This window comes from Martes martes (assembly GCF_963455335.1).
Source record: "Martes martes genome assembly, chromosome: 1".
Taxonomy (NCBI): Eukaryota; Metazoa; Chordata; class Mammalia; order Carnivora; family Mustelidae; genus Martes; species Martes martes.
The window spans coordinates 129,511,121-129,529,966 of record NC_137888.1 but is presented as its reverse complement, the minus strand read 5'-3'; the positions used below and the strand labels follow the sequence as shown (position 1 = coordinate 129,529,966).

Sequence of the window (18,846 nt, the reverse complement as noted above, 5' to 3'; positions counted from 1 at the left end):
TTCCCACGTACTCTGTGGGATTCATGTAGGAGTAAAGCTAGAACTGGAGTCAAAAATAATAACGTGCCATAAAGAAGTGTGTATCATAAGGGCTACCTTTTGGAACATGAACCGATCAACGTTCCTTAAATGGCAGGACTTTCCTCCCTAGACTACTGGGCATGTGGCGTGAGAAGAGATAAATAGTTCATCAGGAGCAAGTGAGTTTTTGGGAGGGAGGGGTGGCTTGGGGGCAGGCTCCCGGCACACTGCTGCAACTCAAGAAATGGATCACAGCCTCCCCAGCTCCTGAAAACTTCATTGCACAAGTTGCTGGGTGGGCATTGTGATGCCACTCCGAGCAGCCCTGCTTTCTTTTCCCTTCTCTCCATCCTTTACATTTCTAAACTGTGATCCAAAATGTCTAAAGAGTTCTGGATCAGATACCTATGAATGTCTTTGAACCCCAGAAGCAACCCTGCAGATACCGATGTGCTGTGAACCTGGGCACTAATAGGAGACAGCTTCAGTGAGAAGGTTTTAATAATGCAGAGTAAACAAGGCATTAGCAGTGAAATGTGGACACATTGACAGTCACGTTTCAGTGATTCCGAATTCAGTGACAGAGATGTTTGGAGTTATGGGAGCCTGGGGGCTTGCCTCCAGTTTGAGTTTGGCAGATGTGGCTCCGTGTTCCCATCATGACACAAGCTCTGAGAACTTTTTTGCTTTGACAGAGGCGACCGTTGGTGGTGAGCTAGGAGTGAAGATGTCAGCTTCCTGATTTCAGGGCAGTTTCTGTGAAGGTGCCATCCACTCTGTCCTGTGGCTTTGCACTGAATGGCACCCTCTGTCATCCCAGGAATTATGAATGCAAATAAACAAGGGTTTGCCTTCTAATGAGATCGAAGTGAGATGTGAAAGGTCTATCTGAGTGTGTAGAAAATGGATAAGGTCACCTTGGTGTTTGGTTTCTGTAACTTAGTGACATTTTGCAGGATGCAGCGGATAGAGTTTGAAGAGTGGACAGTAGCTTAGTAAAAGAACATGGGTGGGTTGTGGGAAAGAACGTGGGTGGGTTGTTGCTTGGGTCATACGTTCATACATCACACAGATGAGGGTTCTAGGCAGTGGGTGGAAGACAGTGAAAAGCAGACACAATGCCACCTTCATGGACATCTCACCTAGTGTCCTGTATTTATGGAGTATCCATAGACTGTCAGCTCTCAAATGTGTGTCTTCCATGCTGTACTTCTGTCTCCAGATTCACATCCCCCATCTGTCCAGGAGTGGGGATAGATGTCATGTGGACTTCTAATAGATATCCTGAACTAAGCATGTCCAAAACTGAAGGAATACACCCCAGCCCCAGTCCCAGTCAGCTCCTTCTGAGTCAAGCTTGACTCTTGCATGTCCTTTCACTCACATTCCACTTCCAATGCATAAGCAAAACCTATTGACTCGATGTTTAGAAGATGATCATTATTTAGCACCTCTACTCCTACTGCCGGAGCCACCATCACCTCCCCAGTGTATGACTGCAGTAGCTTCTAACTGGCCTCCTGGTAACCCTCCCTCCCATACCTCACTCAAACGGAAGGGCACAAGTCTGTTCAAAATGGCCTTGCAGCATCCCCTCATCACCCATGGAAGATCCCCTCCCTTCCATCACTGCGAGAATCACCCATGCCTACCCCACTCTAGTCACATTAGCCTTTTTGCTGTTTCTGGAACACATCAGGCATGTTTCTGCCATTGGAAGCCTGGAACGCACTCCCCTCCAGATACACAAATTATTTTGCTCCCTCTCTACCTTCCAGTTTGTGCTTATATGCCATCATCTTGGGGAGGACTCAGACTACCTAGAGAATTTAGCACTTGCTGGTGTGAGAAGTCCTTGTGTCCTTTCCCTGCTGTATTATCCTCCATAGATCTTTTTTTTTTTTTAAGATTTTATTTATTTATTTGACAGAGTTCACTAGTAGGCAGAGAAGCAGGCAGGGAGAGAGGAGGAAGCAGGCTCCCTGCTGAGCAGACAGCCTGATGTGGGGCTCGATCCCAGGACCCCGGGATCATGACCTGAGCCGAAGGCAGAGGCTTTAACCCATTGAGCCACCCAGGTGCACCTGTCCTCCATAGATCTTGACACCATCTGACCTACCACTGTTTATTTGCTTACTCATTTATAGTCTCTCTCCCCCTTCTAGAATGTAAGACAGCTGCTCAAAGATTCTGTTTGTATCACTGCTGTATCCCCAGCACCTTGAACAGTGTTCAGCACAGAGCAGACATTGAGCAAATATTGGGGAGTAAAAAGATGAATGAATGCCTACAGTGGACAAACTAGTGGTACAGGTTGCCAATAAGCCAGGACACAGACAGCTAGAGCAAAGAGGAAAGGAAGAAGTTGAAGTGATAGAAGAAATGGGCATTTTGGGGAGGGGTGGAGACACCTCCTGAGAGGGGTTCAGGAAGTTTCTAGCAGAGGGGTTCTCAGCTGTGACCTGAGGGATGGAAAAAGCACTCCCTGCTGTAAGAAAACAGAGTTGAGAAAGGAGTGTTTCAGAGGGGGTTAGTGTGTGTAGGAAGGCCCAGGTCATGAGAGGGCTTGACAAGTTTGAGAAATTGCATAGTAAGCAAGAAGACTGATGCTGTTGGAGAGGTCAGGCCAGCAGCAGCTACATCAACAAGGTCTTGTAAGGAGAGTGGGTTTTATTTTAAGCGCAAGGCCAATCCAGTGAAGGGCAACTGAAATCAAGTCTTAAAATGAATCTACGGCAGTAGAAATCAGAACAACAGTGGCAGTGAAAAGTGGCGATTGGCTGAGAGGGGGCCTGAGGGAAATTTCAGGGACTTGGTGGCTATATGGATATTGTATGTAGGAGATCTGGGCATTTCACTGCATGCAAATTTTACCTCAATAAAAATAATACATCATCAACGATGTCATCAAGACAAGAAAAACTACCCAAAAAACAACACCAGAATTGCGATATCCATACATATATTGTGACACGTGTAAGTCAGCCTGTATCAAGGCTGTGTCTTTGGATCCTTGTAGCCCGTGCATGACTTCAGGAGTCATGCTTCAAGGAGGTCCTGGGTACACTCAGGTAAGGTGTCTTAGGGAAAAAAAAGGTGAGTCCAGAATGACTAAGCTTGAGTGGGGAGAAGGGTTCTGTATGGTTTGGTCTCGTCCTGCGGGACGACTCTGTCAAGACAGGTGACCAAAAGGTAAAAGAAATCAGCCCCTTCACACCCTCACACCCACTGACATAGGGACCCTTGATTGGAAGGATGTGCCCAAGGGTCTGAGTGAGATGAAGCTTAGCTGAGCTCCCCTCTGGCTGGAGCTCTACTGGGTGGTTATGTCCACTCCATGTATACATTTATAGATCTTTGTTTGGGTTTGTTCCACAGAAATGGTGTCGGGCCTGGCAGCACACCACATAGGTACCCATTCCCACTCATCCTGAGTGGCCTTCAGCCCCAGGAAACTTAAACACTTCATAGCTGTGCAACTGTTTATATCTGGGTTGCTAACTGTCCAGCCTTCTGTGGTGTGCCTTTGGGAGTCAGCATCACCCACCTGCCAGGAGAGTGCTGAGGGTGCTAGATGAAGACAGATGGTTGGGTTTTTACCGGCCCAAGGTGTAGGGACATGAAGCAGAAGAACAACCCTCTGGGAGGTTCTTGAGAATGTCTAAAGGTAGATGTACAATTGCTAAGGGCTATTGGTTCCCAAACTGAGCCCTCATCCCAAAATAAGGTCTTCTGGTAGCTAGTTGCCATTCTTCCATTTGTTTGTTCATTCATTCACTCGTTCGTTTATTCATTTATTCATTCATTTATCCATTCATTCATTCACAATTAATTCCAAGAAGAGCACAATATTATGAACTGGTTACATTTTACTGGGGTGGGTGGGGTAGGGAGATCCGTGGAGTGACAGACAGTGTCTTTACACCTCCCCCTTGCCCCTCTTTGGCTCCTTCCTCTACAATCTCTTCTTCATCCAGATAAAGGTCAAGCATCCTTAGACTTTGGACAACAAGCCTCATGTGACTAGGCTTCTCTATGAGTAGGTTCTCATTGCTTTGTTCCTTCAGGGGAATAAGTAACTGTCAGCAACAGCTTCAGAAACAGCTGCTTCAGAAAGAGGTTTCTTCAATTGCATTATCCATTCCAAAAATTTGAGCAGAAAGTTAAGCTGGGTTCAGTCCAAGATACTGAGCATATTGGTTGTGTACCAAACAAACATTTTTGAGCCTCTGTTTAACAAACACGTGTTACAGTTAAAATGTGCCAGGCATGGAGCTATGTACTTATGGATGCTAACTTTTATTCCTCCTAACAACCCATTTAACAGATGGGAAAATGAAGATGTGAATAGTTTAAGTAATTGCTCAAGATACATGACAGGCAAATGGCAAGGCCAGATTTAAACAGGTGGGCTTATTCCAGAGCCCTTGCTCTTAACCACTAGGCTGTGCCCTTCTCCTTTGGTCCATTCTGCCAGAGCCTCAGTTTTAGGCCAGTGGCCAGCCTCCCTTCATGATTTAAATACATCCTAAATCCTATTCGTTCCAGCCAGTCTGGCCATCACACTCCGCTTACCAGGGCCTGGTTTAAAATGCATATGCAATCAATTCTGGCCAAAAAGTGTGAGGATATACTTTCTTGGGGAAGAAGGGGTCTGAGAGTGCATGGAAAGGAGCATATTGGGGTTCTTTGTTTAAGGTGGTTGAGATTTTTGGTTACTTGTAGCTGAAACTTTCCTAGGTGATATAGATGCTAAATTAAGATACATTTTCTAACAGGAATATTGGCATAGAAATATAGTTGTTTAGTTATTGGATTATATTTTCAAGACAGCTTCTTGTCCACTTTCATATAAAAATTTGAATTCTAAGAAACAAGCCAGTGCTTGTGATATGCACAAATGACAGTATTTGGGGCTTGCCTCTAAGAACTAACAATGAAAATGTACAATGCTGTGTAGTTCTGGTTTGGTATAAACCTGGTCTGTTATTGAGTATCCATGTTCAGACGTTATTGAGAATTTGGTCCTTGGAGTCTACCAGAGTATTAGATCCCAACAAAATAACGCTCCTAGAAATTCTTCTTCCTGTATTGGAAACTGCTTATTCTACACCACTGTATTCTGTCTTTCCTTCTCTCTCTCTCTCTCTCTCTAAGTTAAATTTTAGTTAGTTAGCATACAGTGCAATATTGGTTTCAGGAGTAGAATTCAGTGATTCATCACTTACACACAATACTCAGTGCTCATCACAAGAGCCCTCCTGCATACTCCTCACCCATCTAGCCCATCCTCTACCTCCCTCCCTCAACTCTCAGTTTGTTCTTTATCATTAAAAGTCCCTTATGGTTTCCCTCTTTCTCTCTCTTTTTCCGCCTTTCCATGAGTTCATTTGTTTTCTTTCTTAAATTTCACATAAGAGTGAGATCATATGGTATTTGTCTTTCTCATTTCTCTTAGCATAATACACTCTAGCTCCATCCACATCATAGCAAATGTCAAGATTTCATACTTTTTGATGATTGGATAATATCCCATTGTGTATATATACCACATCTTCTTTATCTATTCATCAGTCAGTAGACATTTTGGCTCTCTCCATAGTGTGGCTATTGTTGATAATGCTTCTATAAACATTGGGGTGCATGTACCTCTTCCAATCTGTGTTTTTGTGTCTTTTGGATATATAGCTAGTAGTGCAATTGCTGGGTCATAAGGTAGTTCTTTTTTTTTTTTAAGATTTTATTTATTTATTTGACAGAGAGAGATCACAAGTAGACAGAACAGCAGGCAGAAAGAGATGGGGAAGCAGGCTCCTTGCTGAGCAGAGAGCCCAATGCGGGGCTCGATCCCAGGACCCTGAGATCATGATCTGAGCCAAAGGCAGAGGCTTAACCCACTGAGCGACCCAGGCGCCCCTAAGTTAGTTCTATTTTTAACTTTTTGAGGAGCCTCCATGCTGTGTTCCAGAGTGCGTTCCCACCAACAGTACAAGAGGGTTCCCCTTCTCCACATCCTCACCAACACCTTTGTTTCTTGTGTTGTTGATTTTAGCCATTGTGACAGATGTGAGGTGGTATCTTATTGTGGTTTTAACTTGTATTTCCCTTTTAACCTGTATTTCCCTGATGATGAGTGATGTTGAGTATCTTTTCATGTGTCTGTCAGCCATCTGGATGTCTTCATTGGGAAAGTGTCTATTCATGTCTTCTGCCCATTTCTTAACTGGATTATTTGTTTTTTGGGGGTGTTGAGTTTGATAAGTTCTTTATAGATTTTGGAGACCAACCCTTTCTCAGGTATGTCATTTGCAAATATCTTCTCCTATTCCGTAGGTTGACTTTTAATTTTGTTGATTGTTTCCTTCACAATTTTTGTGCAGAATTTTTTTATCTTGATGAAGTCCCAATAGTTCATTTTTTCTTTTATTTCCTTGCCTCTGGTGATCTGTCTAGCAAGAAGTTGCTATGGCTGAGGTCAAGGAAGTTTCTACCTGCGTTCTCTAGGATTTTGTCTCACATTTAAGTCTTTCATCCATTTTGAGTTTATTTTTGTGTGTGGTGTAAGAAAATGGTCCAGTTTATTCTTCTGCATGTTGCTGTCCAGTTTTCCCAACACCATTTGTTGAAGAGAGTTTTTCCATTGGATATTCTTTCCTGGTCTGTTGAAGATTAATTGACCATATAGTTGAGGGTCCGTTTCTGGGTTCCCTATTCTGTTCCATTGACCTATGTGTTTGTTTTTGTGCCAGTACCATACCTTATATAGAAATATAGAAATCCAGAATCATGATGCCTCCCATTTTGTTTTTCTTTTTCAGGATTTCTTTGGCTATTTGGGGTCTTCTGTGTTTCCATAAAATTTTAGGATTGTTCATTCTAGCTCTGTGAAAACTGCTGGTGGTATTTTGATAGGGATTGCATTAAATGCATAGATTGCTTTGGGTAGTATGGACATTTTAACAATGTTTTTTCTTCCAATCCATGAGCATGGAATGCTTTTCCATTTTTTTTGGTGTTCTCTTCAGCTTCTTTCGTAAGTGTTCTATAGTTTTCAGGGTACAGTTCTTTTACCTCTTTAGTTAAGTTTATTTCTAGGTATCTCATTGGTTTTGGTGCAATTGCAAATGGGATTAATTCCTTGATTTCTTTTTCTGCCACTTTGTTATTGGTGTATAGAAATGCAACAGATTCCTGGACATTGATTTCATATCCTCCAACTTTACTGGATCCATGTATGAGTTCTAGCAATTTTTTGGTGGAGTCTGTTGGATTTTCTACATAAAGTATCATGTCATCGGCAAATAGTGACAGTTTGGCTTCTTCCTTGCTGATTTGGATGCTTTTTATTTTTTCTTGTTGTCTGACTGCTGAGCCTAAGACAGAATTCTAGTACTATGTTAAATAGTATCGGTGAGAGTGGACATCCTTGTCTTATTCCTGACTATAAGGGAAAGGCTCCCAGTTTTCTTCACTGAAGATGATATTAGCTGTGATTCTTTTGTATATGGCCTTTATGATGTTTGGGTATATTCCATCTATCCCTGCTTTGTTGAGGGTTTTTATTAAGAATGCGTGCTATATTTTGTCAAATGCTTTTTCTGCATCTATTAATGGAATTATATGGTTCTTATCCTTTCTTTTATTAATGTGTACACCACTGAATTCTTCATGGTTGGGAGATTTTTATGTTTTTCAGGAGTCAGAATTCTCTAATTATACCAATAGTAAGTTGACTACGAAAACAACAGAAGTGGTTGGCAATTTTAGGTGGTTGGTTTTTTGTTTTGTTTTCTAATGGCCCATAAAAAGGCTTTAGAACATTAAAAAAGTGTTAACTCAAAGCTGCCATTTAATTGAACTTTTGATTTCTAGTGTATGCAAGGTTCAAAATATTAAAGTATCTGACACAGAAGACTTCAATGATAAATGTGATTCTTTTGAGTTTTGTCACTCTCTAATTCATCATGAACATATCTAGTACTACACACACCAAAGTTTTTCACATATTTCTTGAATGAAAACAAGAGTAAAGGGGAGATTTTGCTATTGTTTCATATATCCTTGGTTTTAATGTAAGTTCTATAGTTATAGCCCCCCCCACATATGTTTGGACATACACATCTCACTATTCTAAATGTAAAGCTGAGCGAAGAAAAGGCATCTTGTTCTGGAAGCCATGCAGGGAAGGACAGATGTCTTAGTCTTAATACTTAAATAGTGCTTCTTGAAAATCATCTTGATTTTTACATGAAGATGATGTCAGAGTTGTGAAATATATCTACATTGTAATTAAAAGTTATAAACTCATATCTATAATACAGTGTAACAAATATCATGATGCCAAGTGATTCCATGTCAGCACAGTGGGGGTATTACCTTCCAAAGCGTATTTGGAAATGTCTGATGACATGTTTAATTGTCACAGCTTGGACGAGGGAGGGTACTGTAGTGGGTAGAAGCCAGGGATACTGCTAAACATCCTACAGTGCACATGACAGCCCCCCACCCAAAGAATTACCTAGCCTAACACATCACTAGTACTGAAGTTGAAAAGTCTTGAGTTAGCAAAATAGGTGCTTGAGGAAATTCTTCTCAGCTTAAAGTAACATTCTTACTAATTGAATAAGTGAGAATTCTCTAAGGCAAACAGAATGTTTCTAGAACAATCCTCATGGCAAGCTCATTAAAGTAGACTATCACCAATCATTCATGTTGGCTAAAGTTTGCCCTTGAATCTGTGGTCCACGGGCCAGTAACGTCAGTCGCTGTTGAGAGCTTGTTAAAATGCAGAATCTCAGCCCTACTCCAGACCAGCTGAATCAGATTCTGCATTCTTAGCCAGATCCCTGGATGAGGCCTACACACAGTGAAATTTAAGAATCACTGGGTAAGAAGACTGTGTATCTACACATCACCTCCAAACTGATCTGTGCCTGGAAACAGGTCAAGAGCTCCACTTCCTAGGAATAAGAAATAAGGTTGGAAAGCCTCCCTCTCACAGGTGTGAGGTAGAAATTGCGCCATGCAAAAGTTTCCTGTTAACTGTTTCCATTGCTCCTTTTAGGCTTTTCTCCACAGGTCAGCAATTAAAAGGAGAGTGAGGCGGTAACTAGTTTACTGTGGTGATCACTTTGTAATGTATATAAATGTTGAATCACTATGTTGTACACCTGAAACTAATAAAATATTGTATGTCAACTACACTTCCATTAAAAAAAGGGAGACTGAGAAATTCATCGAAGCACACTGAATTTTAATATTCAAATTAACACAGGATTTGATACAGATCTGCTATCACCAAATGTGAGTTACTGATTCCAAAAATGTTATAGTTTCGTCGAAGCCAAGGTAGATAAATCTGTGACCCAGAGAGTAAAGGATCCAATTCCTTATAGGTCGTAGGATCTGTAGGACAAATAACATGGGGCCTGCTAGAATGTGGAAGTAGGAAGATTCGTGAACCAGCCCCAGGAAGGACCAACCATGAAGCAAGGAAAGCCTGAGAAACTAATGAGCAGAAAGCTAAATTTGGGCTGAGAAATTCTACACCTGACACTCACATCCTCCATGTGAGGCTTTTATCCCTCAGTAGTTGTGTGTCCCACAGTGCCTAGCAGTGTGTACCCTGTGGTGGTCACAGGGAAGGAGAACTTGGTGCAAGGCTTCAACCCACAGTGGGCTCATCTTTGAAAACACATTCATCATTTTGGGACATTGGGAAGGAAGTTTCCCAGAAGGCTCAGGAGAGGGATTTCACCGAAGGAAGTTCCAGTTGGGGGTAGTAGCCTGTGAGGTCTATCTGTCCCTGGGGTCAGCTCAGAAGGAGTCAGAGAATAACCTTATGAGAGAACATCTGAGAGCCAAGAAAGAAAGTGACAGATGGAAGCAGAAGGTGCACCGTCAGGTGCCTCAGAAGGAAGCTCAGCAAATAAAAGCCGCTGAAAGAATTGAATGGGGGAAATGCATTCAAAGTTTAAATGCATTCAAGTTGGCACAGGACTGGGAACTCTGAATTTACGTAAAACCTGCATGGTAAGGTAGAAACAAGAATATTCTGTTCGTTGTCTTGGTGTGACTTTTCTGTTTATTGATTGTTTCCCATGTGCCCAGCTCCGAGCTAATAATTACTCAGCAGGCACGGTCCTGCACTCACGGAACTCACAATAACGAACAAAACATTTAATTTTGTCTTTGGATAAGTGAATCAAAAGAAACAGAGCACTGTGAGAAAGTTGACTAAAGCGGTGGTAGAAACGTAATTTAGACAGAACATTGAGATTTGAAGGAGGAGAAAGATGGTCACTTAAATATGTGAAGCCAGAGCATTTTTAGCCAATGAGAAGGGCCCCAAGGTGCAAAAGATCCTGGTGCCTTTGAAAAAAGAGAGCAGTGTGGCTGGAGCAGAGTCAACAGGAGAGAAGGCAGGAGGAGGCGAGGTTGGAAAGATGGAGAGGAGCTGGATCATACGGGGCGTGGCAAGCCATGACGGGATTTCCTTCCCTATACAGGGCTCTGGATTGTATTTCACGCACAGCAACAAAGTAATGGCTCTTGTGAGGGAAATGGATTAAAGCGATGCCACAGCAGAGAGAAGTAAGGAGGTTGTTTCGTGGTCCAGGCAAGAGCTGATGGTGGCTCGAGCTACGGTAGCTGTTGGATTTTTATTTGATTATTTTTAATGTGTGGCTCTTTCTCTTTTAATAGAAAAGAAGGGCCTTTGTACTGGTTTCCAGTTTAGCTTCTGTGATCCCACCACCAGCCACCTGATGGTAGAGACTGTGTATTGCAGGGGAAATAATGGAATTGACTGCTGGAAGAGGATGGTCTGGGATACCCTGGGACACAAGATCATCCCTCCCAGCCTCTGTTCATGCCCTCTCTTCTCTCCCATCTATGGAAATGGATCATCTGTCCCCCAATAGTGAGCGAAAGCTACATCTGTCTCCTTCATCTTCGTACACATTTGGCACATAACCAGTATTCCGTAAATGTTTTCTGAATGGAATAAACTGGGTAATGGAGTGACACCTGTTTGTGTGAACTAAATCTTTCACCATGGCTAGCTCTAAGAGGAGGAGATATTCTGGATTATTTAGTCAGACAGAACTTGCTGATGAATAAGTGAGAATCTGTGCAGTATGATTTTTACAGCCCTGTAATGATACCACTTGATTTTCTCCTTTGACATGCCTGCTTTCAGCTGCCTAAAATTTGCTATTAGAAATTCATTCCTCTGATATGAGGTTGTATCCCTTATAGAAACACAAATATCCTGAGATAACACATGAGCCTTATCAGTTGTCCTGGGCTTTCATGAATCTACCTTACCGAAAGCAAATTTCCATGAGAGGAGGATGAAACAAAGTAGGAAGGAGCTCCTTGTCGAGAAAATGCACTCCTTGGGATGGGTGGGAGCATGAAGTAAAGAGCGAGAACAGAGAAAAGAGGACAGTTTCTAAAAGTTCACATTCTTTGGCTCTACAATTCCACTAACCTAAAAAATAATGTTATACATGGGGCCAAGATTTATGTCCTATGATAATCACTGCAGTAGTACTTGAAACGAAAAAAGTGGAGGCAACAAGATGTCCGTTGATGGGGGCACGGGATAAAGAAATGTGATATGGCTATACAGCACAAGTTTGTACTGCTATTCAAATTATGTTTCTGGAGAATTCTTAATAGCATGGGATGAACGTCCAAACAAAAATGCATGGTTGTCTGTGTGTTCCATGTATACCATACATCTACAGTATAATTTCAAATATCTGAAATATAGATCTAGGTAGAAAAGACTGACTAGATATGTGCACATATATTGGTGAAAGTTGCATCAACAGTGATGGGTTACTTTGGTGATATTTATTTTCTTTTGATAATTTTCTATTATTTTCCAGAATAAAAAAAATATGAATTATTAGAGGATGTATTATTTTTAATATCTCTGTATAAACATTGTTTCAAAGGAGATATTGCCCCAGATATCATGGCTTTCTTTGTGGCCTCTGGGCAGGTGTTGGTAGGTCTCACGTACATTACAGATCCCACTGACCTTTTCAGAACAGCTGCCTTTGCCCCCTTTGGAGCAATTTTTAATATACTGGCCAAATTACTGCATCTACTTCTGGAAAAAATCTGGGTGTTTGACTGAACTTGAATCTGTGGGACAGTTTTTCAGAACTGAGTCTTATCTGATGTTCTTCATGCCTCAGGGACCTATTCCTATTAGGGAGGAGTTGGTGGTTATGGGGGAAGGAGTCCTGAAAAGTGTCTACATTCATCAGCAAAAGAACCATTATATCATTTGCACAGCATTTGAAATTCGGCTCCCTGGCACTTGGCTGAAATGAGTGCAGGCTGGTGGCACTGTAATTTGGCTTCTGTCTGGAGGTGGTTGCTCTTTTAGGCCACTTAGCTCTGGCAGAGATCAATTTAAATTGTGAAACAGTGAGGAAATGCACAGGTTCCAGGCAACAGCATAATCCCCGCATTATACCAGCCATAATATGCTCCTGCAAGGTGTTTCCATGACTGAACTTCTTGCTAAAGTGCAAACATGGCAAAGAATAGTGGAAATCATCTTTTAAGAAGACGTTGGTATTCATTTCCATTTTCTTCCTTTCTCCTGGGGGTGGATATATTTCTACTGGGGTCTTTTATGTTCAATTAAATGATAATTTCTGCAACACAAGGAATGAGTTTATTGCTAAATTAATTACAATGCAGTAAGACAGTTCTCTAACTCCTTTCCTAAATTATTTAATGTAAAAAAAAAAAGAAGAAGCTGATCTTTGTAATGAGTTGTCTCTTTTTCAAAATACAGAAAGTTTCATTTAAATGTTAAAAAGTATAGTTGGCATCTTATTTAATTCTGTAGCTTATTAATCTATTAATGTAATTTATCTTGATCACCAAGTTGTTCAGATTTAACCAGGGGGGAAAAAATATGTATGGGAAGATAGAGCTATATATGTAGATCACCTGGTCTCAATCAGGGGAAATTTTGCCCCTCAGGAGACGTTTGGCAGTGCCTTGTAACTTTTTTGGTTTCCACATCCCAGGATTGAGGGATGGGTGATTTGAATATTTTATTGGCATCTAGTGAGTTGAAGCTAAGTATGCTACTAAGCATCCTGTAACATACTCACGGAATTATCTGGCCCAAAATATCTATACAAACCTTGGTGTGTATAGATAGATGGGGGAATGAGCATGTGAACATGGTGCACCAACGTCAAGGTAAAGGGTATATGGGAATTTTGTACTGCTTTTGCAACTTTTTTTTTTTTTAGTTTTCTTTAATATCTTCTTTAATAAGACATTATAGAGCTTCCCTATGACCCTGCAATTGCATTACTGGGTATTTACCCCAAAGATACAGATGTAGTGAAAAGAAGGGCCATCTGTACCCCAATGTTTATAGCAGCAATGGCCACGGTCGCCAAACTGTGGAAAGAACCAAGATGCCCTTCAATGGACGAATGGATAAGGAAGATGTGGTCCATATACACTATGGAGTATTATGCCTCCATCAGAAAGGACGAATACCCAACTTTTGTAGCAACATGGACAGGACTGGAAGAGATTATGCTGAGTGAAATAAGTCAAGCAGAGAGAGCCAATTATCATATGGTTTCACTTATTTGTGGAGCATAACAAATAACATGGAGGACATGGGGAGATGGAGAGGAGAAGGGACTTGAGGGAAATTGGAAGGGGAGGAGAACCATGAGAGACTATGGACTCTGAAAAACAACCTGAGGGTTTTGAAGGGGCGGGGGGTGGGAGGTTGGGGGAACCAGGTGGTGGGTATTGGGGAGGGCACGTATTGCATGGAGCACTGGGTGTGGTGCAAAAACAATGAATACTGTTACACTGAAAAGAAAAAAGAAATGTTATCACCAAATTGTCCTGTTAACGTAGGAAAAAAAAAAAAAGTCTGTATTTACCAAAAAAAAAAAAAAAAAAAGACAGTACACAACCAAGCCCCTAGTATGTCAGTTAAACATGGGGATGTAGATACATAGGAAGTAGAGAGGAAACAAATGTAATCATAACCCCATTCCTTTTGGCAAATAATGGAAATACAGAATACAAATGGACCAATTCTCTCTCAGTGTCTCAGATTTTATAGTCTTTGAAGACACCATAACAGTTTTATAATGAACTTTGCTGTGATCTGTTAAAGAATCTTCAAGTTTAATAATGGGGATGCTTAAGAATTGTAGTTTTCCCTTAGAGCAAATTTAACTCAAACATAATGAAAAGGGACTGTACTAATACTCCTTATATGAAATATGAGAATTAATGTCTTATGCAAGACCAATGCAGCTATTTTCCTATCACTGAGATATAAAGTTAAATATGGTGTCTTCAGCTGCTTGTAAAAAAGGGTTAAATACCAGAACAAAAAGCTTTTATTTTGAATTACAGTCAGCAAAAATGAAAAAACAAAACTAAAAAACCCCCCAAAACTTGTGAATGGTTTTTAAATGATTTGTTACTAAATGTAAACATACATATGGTCAAAGTGCTTTTAAAAACCTTTAAATTGTAATTTAACCAGAACTTACTAATACCCACCACAAACAAGCAGGCAAATTCTAATGTTCTGGTAGCAGTATATTAGGAAATAACAGATATTAAATCTGAAACGTGGGAAATTAAGTACATGAAAAAAAAAAACTATTTAAAAGGAAGAATAGAAGTTGCTAAGAAACTATCATCCCTGAAGCTTTTCCTTGTAAATATCTTCCTTGAAACTTACAGTGAAATCAAACAAGGTGAGCAGAATATGCATAGCTACAAAACAAATGCAGTGATGAATTACAGCAGAAAGAGGGAATGCATTTTGTAATCCACAGGATCAGATTTGTGGATACAGATTTTCCTGTAAGTCTGATGTTATTTCAAAATTTTTTAAAAAGTGTTCAGTGGGTACAATTGCAGTTTTGGTCTTAATTCCCTAATTAATCTGCATCTTAGAGGCAGAAAGTGACTTGTCCTTTGTTGGGAATGTACGTTGAGCTCAGTCATTGTCCATGACCTCTCCTGACCTAGTCTTCAGGGCAAGAAAGGAAATTGGCAGAGGTCATGGCCCATGACTGTGTTTGTTTACTCTTTTTGAGGCCGAATTTAGACAGAGAACTGATGCTTTGCTTACAGTTCTCTTAGAACCTGGAGTTAGAAGCCATTGGTGAAGAGCCCACCCCTCCGCACCCAGCCCATCTGTAGCTGCATTTGTCCCCAGGCTGCATTATATTGCATATATATCTCAGCAAAGAATTATTTTTGAGTTTTTTTTCATGAGCTTGCACCCTGGTTCCTCCAGTAATATTGTGAAGCTCTGCTTGGGTTTGGAGCCCTGCCTTCTACTCTATGTATGTGTACTGTATATGTACATGTATATGTATGTGTACTGTAGTGACTAAGAAGAATTCAGGCTCTGGAGAACACCACCTGTTCCACCTCTTACTTACATGAACCTACTCACAATATGGAGCCTGTCTGTGCCTCGGTTTTCTCAACTGTTAAATGGGGAGAAAAATAGCACCACTTAGTTGAGTTTAAATGAATTAACACATGTAGGCTGGTGGAACAATGGCACATATTAAGACTCCAGTACAAGTTAGTTTTCATTCACTCATTCATTCATTCATTTATTCATTCAATTTTATTAGAATTATTTCTGCCCTTCCCACACCCTTCTACAGGATTCCCTGTCCTCTATGTTAGGAGGATATAACTGATATGTCCCAGCCACCCAGATGCTTCCTACAGGCTGACTCTGGTGCTTGTTGTTTCTGTTGCTTTGACTCAACTCAGATACTTACTGCAAATCTCCATGTCCTGTGGCAGGCGCAGTGATTGGGACTTTTTAACCTTTTATATCTCTTGTTCTTTTCCCATCCCATCCTGTTCTATCCAACTCTCTTCTTCCACCCATTTGGTATTTCCAACAAGCCTCTACTAAAGGCTTTTTATTATTTCATTTGTTTTTCGTAAGAGCCCTGTGTGAGATAGAAGACATTATTCTCCTTTTGCAATGAAGGAAAATGACATTTGAAGAGGTTAACCAACTTGACTGAGGCCACAGAGTTAAGAAGAAGTAGTATGCTTTTTCCTCTTCTTTCCCAGTAAGGATGTACTTTGAGTGGGGAGAACCTTGCTGTCCAACTAGGGTTAGACTATGATCTAAACAGTCAATGCCATTCTTCTGTTTTACTTCCTTGGAAATCATTGAGGCTGGAAGAGACCTGCACAGGTGAGCGTTTAGCATTCCTCATGCTCCTGGGGCCATGCTGGGTGCTGGAGACATAAAAATGTGAAATACTGGGGCGCCTGGGTGGCTCAGCGGGTTAAAGCCTCTGCCTTCGGCTCAGGTCATGATCCCAGGGTCCTGGGATCAAGCCCCGCATCGGGCTCTCTGCTTGGCAGGGAGCCTGCTTCCTCCTCTCTCTCTGCCTGCCTCTGCCTGCTTGTGATCTCTGTCTGTCAAATAAATAAAATCTTTAAAAAAAAAAATGTGAAATACTTCGGGCGCCTGGGTGGCTCAGTGGGTTAAACCACTGCCTTTAGCTCGGGTCATGATCTCAGGGTCCTGGGATCAAGCCCCACATCGGGCTCTCTGCTCATCAGGGAGTCTGCTTCCTCCTCTCTCTCTGCCTGCATCTCTGCCTACTTGTGATCTCTGTCAAATAAATAAATAAAATCTTCAAAAAATTTTTTTAAAAATGTGAAATACTTGGTAAGCGATCTCAGTTTATTGTCTCAGTTATTAGCTATCTTACTGTGTAACAAAATGCTTCAAAATTTAATGGTTTAAAACAGTGATTTATTGTCTCTCATGATTCTCTAGGTAGATTGCCTGGACTCACTAGACAGTTCTTCTGTTCCGTGTGATATTGTTTAAAGTCACTCATGTGGCTGCATTTAGTTGGGAACTCGGCTTAGGGGTCCAAAATGGCCTCATGTATATGTCTGACAATTGATGCTGGCTGTGACTGGGGGCCTCTGTCTCCTTCCACATGGCCTCTCATGCTGCAGGGCTTCTCACCATGGTATCTCTCCAGTAGGAGAGCCCGAACTTCTTTACATGGTTTTTGGCTTCCAAGATAATAAAAGTGGAAGCTACATGACCTTTTAAGGCCTAGTAGTAAAAGTCACAGAGCATTACTTTTGCCACATTCTGAGGCCCAGAGCAAGTCACAAGGCCAGGTTAAGGCATGGGGAAAGAGAATCTAACTTTTGATGTGAGGAATGGCATAGGAACAAAGGAATAGGAAGGATTGTTGTAGCCATATTGGAAAACAATCCACACACTTACTGTCCATCTAACTCTTTGTGGAAGAACCAGGTTTTAGGTTGAAAAGCCGCTTAAGTATCATCTGATTCAACCCCCTAGTTTCACAGATGCAGAACCTTAGACCTGGGAAGTCAAGCCACTTGAACCAGGCCAGCACATTTAGTGGAGGAACAAGAGATTGGTGTCATCACCTGTGTATGCCAATGTGTGCTTTGCTTTTCCTCCAACAGAGGATGTCTCTGCTGGGTTTCTCTTTGAGTCAAGGCTGTCCCTGTTAAGTTTGGAGACCACAAGAGTGCGGAAGAAGGAAGGGATCTGTTTTTTCCTCTTCTGAATCTTCCTGCCTCTCTATTACTGGGCTGGACACCAAGGTCTTCAGTTGGTGCTTTGGCCTCATTGACCAGCATTGGCCAAACATACCTTCTTCATCATTGCCTCTTCTATACATCAGAACATGAAATGATGCTGGGTTTCATCACATGCATAAAAAGCTGCTCAAACCCCACCAGATATTATATTTTGAAACAACACATTTATGCAATGTTTTAGAGTACTCTGTTATACCACAGTGCATTTTTCTAAAGTTCACAAATACTTCAATATAAAATGTGTCGCTTGTTTTGAAATGGAGCAGGTGAGCCACAAATTATTGATTTCCCTCAATGTAACCACAAACCTGAAAATAATTAAATGGTTCCATTTTCCCAGATCATTATGATGCTATTGTGTATATTTCCAGCCTTCTGGATAGAGGACAGATATTTATTTTGTAGTAAAGACAATATTTGTTGCCAAATACAGTTCTGGGACCCTTCCCCAGCTCTCATGAGGGTATCTGACTCTTATTGAGGGCTAAGGTAAATAAGAAGTGCAATTCTTAGGTTTATGACCCTTTGAAGACCATACATTTCCAAAGAAGAATTGGTAGAGATACTCCCTAGGAAAAAAATATTCACTTGATTTTTGATGTATTGAATAGATTATAGATTAACTAAAACCCTTTTCCCCATTCCAAGTAGCATTTACTATTTTGTAAATTAAGTAAGTAGTATTTATTTATTATAAAAAATTTAGAAAAGACACAAGTACACAAAAGAGAAAATAAATATCATCCATAATCTTACCTTATAGTCAAAACCACTGTTAACATTTTCAGTGTATGTTCTTCCTGTCAGAGAGATAGAGGAATAGATCTACAGATTGATAGAGATGGAGATATTGAAATATATATATGTGTATATATAAATATAGATACAGATATTTTTCTTTTAAAAAACTGGATCATACTACACCAAGATAAAAAAAAAACTTTAGCACAGTGAAAGAAACCATCAACAAAACAAAAAATCTACTCAATGGGATATGATCTTTGCAAATGATATACCCGAGAAGGGGTTAATATCCAAAATATATAAAGAAATTATACAACTCGACACCAAAAAAACCCCAAACAATCCAATTTAAAAATGGGCAGAGGTCCTGAATAGACTGTTTTCCAAAAGAGACATACAACGGCCCAC

The 18,846-nt window shown here is 40.8% G+C and overlaps 1 protein-coding gene across 1 annotated transcript in view; it reads left to right on the top strand.

Annotated features, from left to right (window-relative positions):
• The window catches only part of NEK11 (NIMA related kinase 11), a 244,359-nt gene that overhangs the window by 153,527 nt on the left and 71,986 nt on the right, over positions 1-18,846 (top strand). The gene's annotated exons all lie outside the window — the stretch shown is intronic.